The sequence below is a fragment of the Urtica dioica genome, chromosome 1 (assembly GCF_054948205.1).
Source record: "Urtica dioica subsp. dioica isolate 48M chromosome 1, U.dioica_male_clone48M_v1_H2, whole genome shotgun sequence".
NCBI classification, from domain to species: domain Eukaryota; kingdom Viridiplantae; phylum Streptophyta; class Magnoliopsida; order Rosales; family Urticaceae; genus Urtica; species Urtica dioica.
In genome coordinates, this window is record NC_142756.1 from 33008833 (window position 1) to 33019504 (window position 10672).

Consider the following 10672-nt stretch of genomic DNA (forward strand, 5'->3'; position numbering starts at 1 on the left):
GCGGAGTCTCGTCAATGACCCCTACGTCGCCTCTCGAGACGTAGGGTCGGGTCAATACTTCGATTGGGACGCTACCCTCGCCCTCCTCGTCTATCCCAGACGCGAGGCGAGCTAGGGCGTCGGCGTCAGCGTTCGCCTCTCGAGGAACCTGGACGATCTCGAACCACGACAGGGCCTCCAAGTTCTTTTGGGCCTTGGACAAGTAGGAGATCATGTGTGGCTCCTTTGCGGCGTAGTCGCCTCTAACCTGATTCACGATCAATTGCGAGTCGCAATGGATGCGCAGGTTTTGGGCGCCCAACTTGTTCGCTAGCTCCAAGCCAACGATCAGAGCCTCGTACTCTGCCTCGTTGTTGGAAGCCTTGAACTCGAACCGCAGGGCGTATCTCAGCTTTTCCCTATCGGGATTTGTGAGCACAACGCCGGCGCCAGCCCCCCGGGCGTTCGACGCGCCATCCACGTGCAAGTCCCAGACTGGCGCTATCGGGTCGTTGGTTCTCTTCTTTGACGACTTGCTATGGTCGTCCTCCTTGTCTTCCGTGGTCTTACTACTCTCGTCGCCCTCGTTGGTTGGGGGCGCGCTCGTGAACTCGGCGATGAAGTCGGCGAGGGCCTGACCCTTGATGGCGGTTCTTGGTTGGAACTCGACCCCGTATTCGCCCAGCTCTTGGGACCATATCGCCATTCGAGAGGAGGTCCCTTTTTGAAGGGCCTTCTCGATGGGATGCCCCGAGCGGACCACGATGGGGTGCGCTTGGAAGTAGGGCCGGAGCTTTCTCGCGCTCATGACGAGGGCGAGGGACAGTCTCTCGATTTCGGGGTATCGGGTTTCGGCGTCGAGGAGCGCCTTGCTAACGTAGTAGACCGGCCATTGTACCTTGTCCTCTTCGCGTATGAGGACCGCGCTCACGGCCCTATCGGAAACCGCGAGGTAGAGGTATAGGGTTTCGCCATTCTTTGGCTTCGCGAGGAACGGGGGGGAGGTGAAATAGGCTTTCATATCTCGGAATGCTTCCTCGCACTCCTCCGTCCATACGAACCCGTCGGTCTTTTTCAGTGCCTTGAAGAACGGTTGGCACCTATCAGTGGCTTTGGAAACGAATCGCGTCAGGGCGGCGATCCTTCCCGTCAAGCTTTGAACTTCTTTGACCTTTTGTGGCGACCTCATCTCTAAGATCGCCTTAATCTTCTCATGATTGGCCTCGATCCCGCGGCGGCTCACCATGTAGCCCAGAAACTTTCCAGACTCGACCCCGAAAGCGCACTTGTTGGGGTTAAGCTTCATCTTGTAGCGCCGCAGAATCGTGAACATTTCCCTAAGGTCTCGAACGTGGTCGCGGGCTTTGAGGCTTTTGACAAGCATGTCATCCACGTAGACCTCCATAGTCTTGCCAATTTGATTGGCGAACATGCGGTTCACCAACCTTTGATACGTTGCTCCCGCGTTTTTGAGGCCAAAGGGCATGACCTTGTAATAGTAAAGTCCGCGGTTCGTAACAAAGGTGGTTTTAATTTGATCCGGCTCGTGCATGCGGATCTGGTTGTAGCCTGAATAGGCGTCCATGAAGCTCAGCAACTCGTGGCCCGCCGTGGCGTCCACGAGCTGCTCGATCCTCGGGAGAGGGAAGCTGTCTTTCGGGCAGGCTTTGTTGAGATCTTTGTAATCGATACAGATCCGCCACTTCCCGTTTGGCTTCTTGACCATCACCACGTTGGACACCCACTTGGGGTGCTCCGCCTCCCTGATGAAGTCGGCGGCGAGAAGTTTGTCAACTTCTTCACCAATGGCTTGGTACCTCTCCCCACTGAACGTCCGTCGCGGTTGAACGCGCTCGGCCACCCTCTTGTCGTCGTTGAGACGATGAACCATGATCTCGGGGTCGATCCCCGGCATGTCGGCGTGCGTCCACGCAAAGACATCTTTGTGCTCTCGGAGGAAAGCGGCGAGCTCGATTCGGGTCTCAGACGGGAGTTGGGCGCCTACCTTGACTACTTGGTCAGGCTTGGCGTCGTCCAACACGACGGGAACGAGGTCGTCCGGTGTCTCCACCTTTCGACGCTCGACTTCGTCCCTTTGGTCTAGCTCTCCGAAGGTGCCTCCTTCCTCTAACTTGCACGGGAATTTGTCTCCGAGTTGGAAGACGGTGCACACCACCTTCCCTTTCCCTTTTCCGTCCACGCCCTGGATGTAGCACATCCTCGCCATGGATTGGTCTCCCATCATCACGGCGATTCCCTTCTCGGTTGGGAACTTCATCATCAGGTGATAGGTGGACGTTATGGCCTTCAACCGATTGAGAGTCGGGCGGCCGACGATGATGTTGTACGCCGAGGGTTGATCCACCACTAGGAACGATACGATGTGGGTAACCTCGAGCCCCCCCGGCGTACCGAAGGTAACCGGGAGGTCGATAGTTCCCTCCGTCATAACCCTCTCCCCAGAGAAGCCGAAGAGCGGGGTTGAGATCGGGGTCGGTCTTACCCCGGAAAGTTTCATCCTGTCCAATGCCGACTTGAAGATTATGTCGGCGGAGCTCCCATTGTCGATCAGGATTCTCCGGACGAGGTTGTTGGCGACCGGGGCAGAGACGACTATCGCGTCGTTATGTGGATGGAGTACTCGCGCCGCTTCTTGCCCGGTGAAGAACATGGACTCGAAGGGGGCCGGAGGAGGGACCTCGTACGTATGGTTGATGTAGTGCGCTATTTTCCCTTGGGAAACTTCGCGCACGTACTTATTCCTCTGCGTAGCCGAGTCTCCGAACTCCGGGCCGCCTAAGATCGCGCCCACTACGTGAAGTTGCGAGCTCTCTGGTTCTTCGGTTGCCGCGCGGTCCGTGACAGTCACCGTCGCCGGACCTTTCTTTCCTTGCCGCGGGCGGCCCCCGTGCGCCGCGGCCGTCCCGATAGTTCTAAGGACGTACTCCTTCAGCTTCCCATATTGAATCAGGGCCTCAATCTGACGCTTGAGCTGATAGCATTCAGATGTCAGGTGCCCGTGATCCTGATGGTAGTCACAGTACTTGCTTTGATCCCTCTTGGCGGGATCCTTCGTGAGAGGGGTTGGGCTTCCCAACTTGTCACGGTGCAGAGCTAGGATTTGCTCCGGCGGAGTGTTCAGAGGAGTGAAGGGCGAGAACTTTCGGAAGCTGTCGACATGTGGCGGCCTCGGCCCGGGGAGGGAACGGCCATTAGGGGCCTGGCTTCCCTTATTCCTCCTCTTTCGGGGGTCGGGACGATCTTCATCTCGATCGTCGCGGCGGCGACTCCCCTGTCCTCCTGACTTTCGGCCATCTCGGCCATCGAGATAGTCCTCGACTCTCATGTATGTGCGGGCTCTTGTCATCAGCTCCGCCATGTCACGCGGGACTTGGCCAACATTAGACTTGAGGAAGTCGCTCGTGCGCACTCCCTCGGTGATCGCCGTGATGGCGTCCCTGTCGTCGAACCCTTCGACCTTGTGAGACTCCTCGGTGAAGCGAGCGAGGTATTGTCTCAACGTCTCGTCTCTTCCTTGTCGGGTAGAGAGGAGGTGGGTCTTCGGCTTCTTTTGCGCCACGAGGGTGGCGAATCGGGCGAGGAAAGCCTCTTGCAAGGCCCGGAAAGACGGGATGCTTCCCGGCCTCAAGCTTCGGAACCATTCAAACCCCGAGCCTGTGAGGGTCAGGCTGAAGGCTTGGCAGAGGGTGGCGTCCGCCTGCCCCTGCATAGTCATCCACGTCTCATAGTGTTGGACGTGGAAGTGGGGGTCCGTACGCCCATCGTAGGGGGGAATGGACGGTAACTTGAAGTTCCCCACGCATGGTTGCGCGAGGATTTGCGCGGCGAAGGGAGAGTACGATTCCTCGATCCCTCCGTACGGCCTTTGCCTCCCCGACTCCCTCATTTCGATGATTTGATTCTGGAGGCTTTGAATCATCGTGACCATGTCGAGCCCGTTAGCGGGGCCGACCGTCGGGGCCACGGGAGTCACCGGTTGGCGTTCGTTGGACGCTTGGTCCACGACATTGGCCTGCGGCCGGCCGAGAGTTGCGGCGGGGAGCGCGTCCCTTCGAGAGTTTAGCCTTTGGCGGAGATCCTCCCCTCGGGAGTTTCTCTGCGCCGTCAAGCGCTCTCTAAGGTCCGCACTCGGTGCGGGGCGAGGTGAGGTCGCCCTTGGTCGGACCGTCCGGCGGCCGCTTCGGCTGTCGGCCCCATCATCTACCAGAGTCGCTCTCTCCTCGGCGAGGGGCCGTGTCCGGCCGCCTCTTGAAACCGAGGGGGCGAGTCTCCGGGAATGTGACCGTGCCTGCTGCCGCGCTAGGTGCGACGGCCCGGCCAAAGCGTCGTTGGGCCTCTCGGGCCGCGAAGGGGCGAGGCTAGGCGTTGCCTCGTTGGTCCTCGACTCCCCCACATATTCGGAGTCGGAGTAGTCTTTGGCGGACCTATCTTCGACGTCATAGCCGAGGAGGTCGGCTATGAGCGTACCGTCGACGCCGGGGCGGTCAAGGAGCTCCGCAAGCCGCCGGGCCGTGTCCTCTCGGAGCACGGCCTCGGGGTCAATCATCGGGTCTTGGGGCTGGCTCTCGCTATCGCGAGGTTGCCCTTCAAGACGATGTGCGAGGCGTCGAAGACCGTACCTCGAGCTCGTCGCTCGGGTACCCGCGGAGGTAGTGGGAATGTGACTCATCTCTCGAGAGTCGTGAGAACAAAGGGAGAAAACTGGTAGAGGGAATGCGTCGTCAAGGTCGAGAGATCCCCTCCTTCTAGCGCCAAAATGTTGTCGCAGTTTTTCGGACAACGATTTAGGAGTCGCAGACGGTTAGACCCAAGGCCAGACCAAGTGGTCTCGTCTCGACTCGAGCGTGTCAGGCTTGGTATCCCAAGCCGTCCCTTAGCTGTCTGTGGTATCTGTCTCGTTCAGGCACCTGAAAAGCAAGCAAAGAAGGTGTGAACTACAAAGGGGAAACAGAGGGGTTGCCTCTGTTTACCTCTCCGACGCTCAACATTAGTAGGATTGAGGTGGTTTGTAGAGGGCTTAGTGTTTAGAGGTCAAGACTTGAGAGAAACGAGCGAGGTACGAGTTCGACAGCGTTTCAGTACTCAAATTCGGATTACCTGGACCAAGGGAGGTACCTTGGTATTTATAGGCGACCAAGGAGCGTCGTGGACAGCCCCTTGGCCGAGAGACGCCTCTGACCCGGCCATGGACGGCTCTGACCCGGCCATGGCCGGCTCTGACTCGGCCGTGGAGGCCATGGCCGGCTCTGACCCGGCCATGGCTGGCTCTGACTCGGCCGTGGAGGCCATCGCCGGCTCTGACCCGGCCATGGCCGGCTCTGACTCGGCCGTGGAGGCCATGGCCGGCTCTGACCCGGCCATGGCCGGCTCTGACTCGGCCGTGGAGGCCATGGCCGGCTCTGACCCGGCCATGGCCGGCTCTGACTCGGCCGTGGAGGCCATGGCCGGCTCTGACCCGTCCATGGCCGGCTCTGACTCGGCCGTGGAGGCTATGGCCGGCTCTGACTCGGCCATGGCCGGCCTTGAGGTGGCCGTGCGCAGGGAAAGGCTCGGGGAAGCCGCCATATGATGTTGTTGCCGTACCGGGCCGGGGCGGACCGGTAACATTGCTTAATTAAGTTGAAACAAGTTTATGATTAGTCTTTGGTTTAGGATTTAAGTTTTATTTAAGACTTGATAAAATCCAAAGGTGTTATAAACTAAACGATAATTTACTCCCTCAAGAGAAGGCCGCAAAAAATCTCCATTTATAAGTAAATGACACATCATTAATGCTTAGCCAGGATGTCAATACACCAATTTTGACTAGCCACATTTTAAAATGGTTTGATCACTCACATCCTTTCGCAGGGCCTCGAGGGAGGATTATTAGGGATTGTCTTAGTGTGTAACCTACCACTTAGTCCAAAAGATTGACTTTGAAAAACAATCCGCCGAGGGGAGGTCTTGTCTCATTGTCTCACTTTCGGATTTAGCTCATTGAGCAATGATCAGTGCAAAGCGCCCTTGAGTACTCTCATTTAAGAGAGGGCCACGAGGGTGACTCTTAGTCTAGCGACAATTGCACTTTTCATTAGTGTTGGGGATCGTGGGTTACAAACAACAGATATAACCCTCCCACTTAGTTTTTGGAGTTGGTACATCGACTCTTATAAGTTCGGAAACAGTTTTCCTAGTTATAGAGCGATAGAGCGGACAACTAGAAAAGAATCCTAGATTTTCATGTTCAGAGCAGTGTTAGTGCATAAAGGCACAAGGGACATACTCGGATCTTTTCCTATTTTCTATTTCGGGAAAGTGCGTGAGGGAAGTGTGAACTTCAAGTTACTCGAACACTTGAAAGTTTGAGATTACACATCTTTTATTTTTCGGCTTGTCTACAAGGAGACCTCCCACTCAAATTTTCAAGAGCATATAGATTTTGAACATATGTGATATAGATATAGTTTTGAAAACATTTTGAAAACTTATTTGATTTGGATGACAAAATTTTTGAAGTTTGAAAACGAAAACGGTTTTTCAAGATTCAAACTAGTTTTGTAAAAAAATCAATTTCAATTAAACTTTCAAAAATCAAAACATTTTAATCTTACACATCATGTTTATAATCTTATGAAAAACAATTTTGCTCAAGAAATTTTTCTCATTAGAGTTCTATAACTCATGGTAGTGGGGCTGAAAATCCGGAATTCTAAAAAAAAACAGGAATTTCGGAACAGCCGCGCACCTCGGAGTAAAATCAACATAACTGGCGGCTCCGATGTCCTTTTTACCTGAAACCGGTGGCATTGGACAGAGGACAGACACAGCTATAATTTGGTTCAAGAATCATTAAATTTAGATTTCTTAGCAGAGAGTTATGCCACTTTTACTGTGGGTTTTACTCCAGCTCGAAGAAAAAGAAATAATTAAAGCTTGGTCCTTTTTAGGTGCGAAAAAGAATCGAGTGTAACGAAATGTTTTAGGAAGTTGTTAAAGCTTTTATTTTTGTTTTATTAGCAAGGTAATAACATGGTATAAAAGAAATAACAACATGCATAAAACGATTCAAGTATATAAAAGAAACTAGTAAGACAAGAAAACTAGTCACAAAATTTACTCGAAATTTCTCAAACCTTTAAAACACGTTTTTCAATATAAAAGATTAAAAAAATTTAGAACTGATTCTAATGTGGTTTAATAACGTCCCAAACTCATAGAAAATCAACATGATATTTAATTTAAAGGCAAGAGCAATAAATTAAAAAAAAACTAAGAAAACAATTCTAATTTGTCACAAAATTAGTAAACTTTCGAAAACGATTTTCAAGCTCATATTTGTAAATACATGTACATGCATATCTTTGACCATAGCTCTGATACCATTTGTTGAAATCAATCTAGGGTTTAAGAAAAAGTTTAACGCTTCATTAAGCGACGGAATTTTAAAAATTTTCTTTTTCAAGTAAAACAGTTTTTACTAACCTAGACAAAGAGCAAGCACATGTAAATGAAAACTAATATGAGCATAGAAGTTTACTAACTTTTTTCGACGCTTGAAAGTTGAGAAGCTTTTGGAAAAAGGTTGCAACGTTCGTCTCCCCTCGCAGCACGTCTCTCTTCCTTCCTCGACAACTCGAGCAACCACGAAAGTTTCTATCACTAAATCACTCGAGAGAAAAGGAATTAGTGTGTGGGCACTTTTAAACACTACGACTTAAGAACGAGTCTTCAAGTCGCAGAGCTAAACACTAGGTCAAATGAGGACCTAGGTGCCAAAACAAAAACCGAAAATTAACTAGAGAGAGAGAGAGAGAGGATCGGCCAAGTTCTAGAGAGAGAGTCTCTCAAATCTCTTAAACTTGGATGAATAAAATGTGTGGAATGAGGCTCCTATTTATAGGAGAGGTCTTACCTTCAATAAGGTAGTTTCCTCTTCTATAGAATATCACATATTCATGAGCCAATTACCTCTTTTCCCACTTGAGATGCTCGGCCAAGGCTGCCGTCTAGAAGGCTTGGATTTGTTTCCTTTTTTGTTCCTTGCCTTGCCTTTGACTCTCTTGGCCGATTTCCCTCTAGCTTCTTTAAAGAAATTTGTTTCCTCTTTTTCTTTTGGCAAGTATCTTGATACATTTATGCACAAAATATTCTCTCTTTTCTCTTGGGTAGTAGGCGCCCAACATCACTCTGGAAGGAGCTTCTAGAAGCTTCTTCATTTGTTCATGACAACATGAGAAAGGCCCATTAAGAATTTTCAATAAATTCTTATGAAATGAAATTAATCAACAAGGCCCAATTAATCTAATTTGGCCGAGTGACATTAAGTCATCAAATGACCTTGTCAAAAAATTTATTGACATTCATTTCATCCTATGTCTCAAAAGACAAAAATACCATTTTGACAATTTTCGTTCTTGTTTTGACTTAGTTTCCAGTTTAACTATTCCTACTCGATGTGATTCATGACAGTGACCTCATGGATCCAAATGAACAAAGCTTGAGCTTGACCTTTTCCAAGTTTAGCTTAATGTCAACTGACTCCACTAAAGAGTTGACACTGAAAATCTCTCGGTTGAAATGAATTTATTTTCTACTCAAGAATTTAACCTAATTGTAATGAGTGGATCCACAGAATATTATCAGTGTTTACCCTTCATGAATATCATCAGCTAGTCGGGATTTACAAAATTACCATTTTACTCTTCTAGCTGTTATTTCCTCAACTCTTTTGTCGCTTGTGAATAAGTTAGAAACAATGTATTGACGAGGAGCTAACAAGTCACATTGTTTCATCCAAAAGAGTCAAGACTCAATTTAGACATTGGCCAGTTCATTTATTCACACTCCAAGGAACAAAGCATGAGATGATATACATTGCATTTCAGCAATCTTGTACATGAATTTCAAATCTATGAGAACTTCACAAAGTTACTCATGACATTCTCACAACTTAGTACTTCACCAATAGGCCTTGTTCGGAATCACATAGTGAGTCCGAACTCTGACTTTCTCAAATGAGAATACGTAAGGTGTGAAATGGCATGTCTCATTTCAGGATTAAGGACAGCACGATGCAATTCATACGTAGTGACTTCGAGACATAAGAGGTTAAATGGTTTGTTCGTATCTTGTTTCTAGAAGTGCACTGGTCAATTCAGTACCTTCAGAAGATACCTAGAAGAACTATAGGGTCTCCAACCTTCAATGCCCCATAACCAGACATCATAGATTCTTCTAACAATCATACTAAGGTCAATATTCCTTTGACCCTTAGATTGCGAATATATCGTTTTAAACAAACTACAAAGAGTTTGTTCATGCAAATCTACATTTGTCTCTTTGCAATTTGTTAAGTTTGTTTATGAACTAAAGACTAATGTTTTATCATAAAGCTTCAAACAGACAGGGAAGAATGAATGAACGTTTCAACTTTTTATTAATGAATAAGCAATTACAAGCAAGAGTCTTCATGAGACTTTATTACATCAAATGTACAATATAAGGATTACAACTCTTCTTGTGGGCACCATTGACAACATCTTATTCTCAGTTCGACCAGCGAACTCAGGAAAGTTCATATCTTTAAACACTTCGCCTCTAGAAACCTTAGTTTTAGAATGTCGAGCTCCGGACTTCGTCCATCAGGATCTCAACCTTTAGGGAACGAAGACATACTGTTACCTTCTGCCGTGAGCTCGACCGACCTTAGGAGAATCCGCAAAAAATACCAGATTTCCCCAGAAATAAAAATTCTTCTTCCTCCTCCTGGGGCCACCGCCGACACCGTCGTGAAGGGTTTCTGTTGTATATACGAGATCTGGCTAGAGAAATGTGGACTGAGATTTCCTATTCACCCTCTCCTGTTTGACTTCGTTCAGACTCTAGGGTTAACCTTGCCCCAGATGTGTCCGAACTTCGTCAGGATGGTGATGGGCCTGATTGTCGTGGCCCATGAGGAAAAAGTCAAACTCACATTGATGGACTTAGTCCGTCTTTATGTCGTTAAGGCGAATTCGAAACACGATCAGAAGTGTTTCTATCTTTCGAGGGCTGCAGGCAGGGGTGTGATCTCGGGCCTGCCTTCGAAGGATAAATTTTGGGGAAGGCGATAGTTTTACTTCGCCGTAAACGAGCATTCACTCGGGGATCGATCTCGTTCTTTTTCCTCGAAGTGGGCGAGCTCGCCGAGTATGCACATAAATTTAATTTATTATTTTTTTACCTATACTATGTAGGTAGGTGAGATAAAGTGACATTTATCTGTTCTGTTTTTTTAGAAAAGATCAAGGCGCCATCTCAGGGAGCAGAGTTCACCGAGAAACTTTCCATATTGCAGGATGGCGAAGTAGAGTGGTCGAACTTTACTTCTTACAGGTTTATTTTGGCCAAGCTTTGGCCTCACCCCCCAGCTCTTTTAGAAGATTTTGAAGAAGGTTAGTTTGATTTGATTTCGTCCTCTTTCCCGCGGTCAATTGTGTACGTGCCATTTTGATCAAGTTTTTATTATAATTAATTAGACTTAGGAGACAATATGAATACCCCGATCAGTGCTCGCGAGGCGAGGAAACAAAAGAAGGGGGGCGCTGCCTCGACTTCGACCCCAACCCCGACTGTCCCTATCAACGATCCCGAGGTCGAAGTGACCGGAGTTCGTTTGACGTCCGAGATTCCGGTCGTTCTGGTGCCTTCT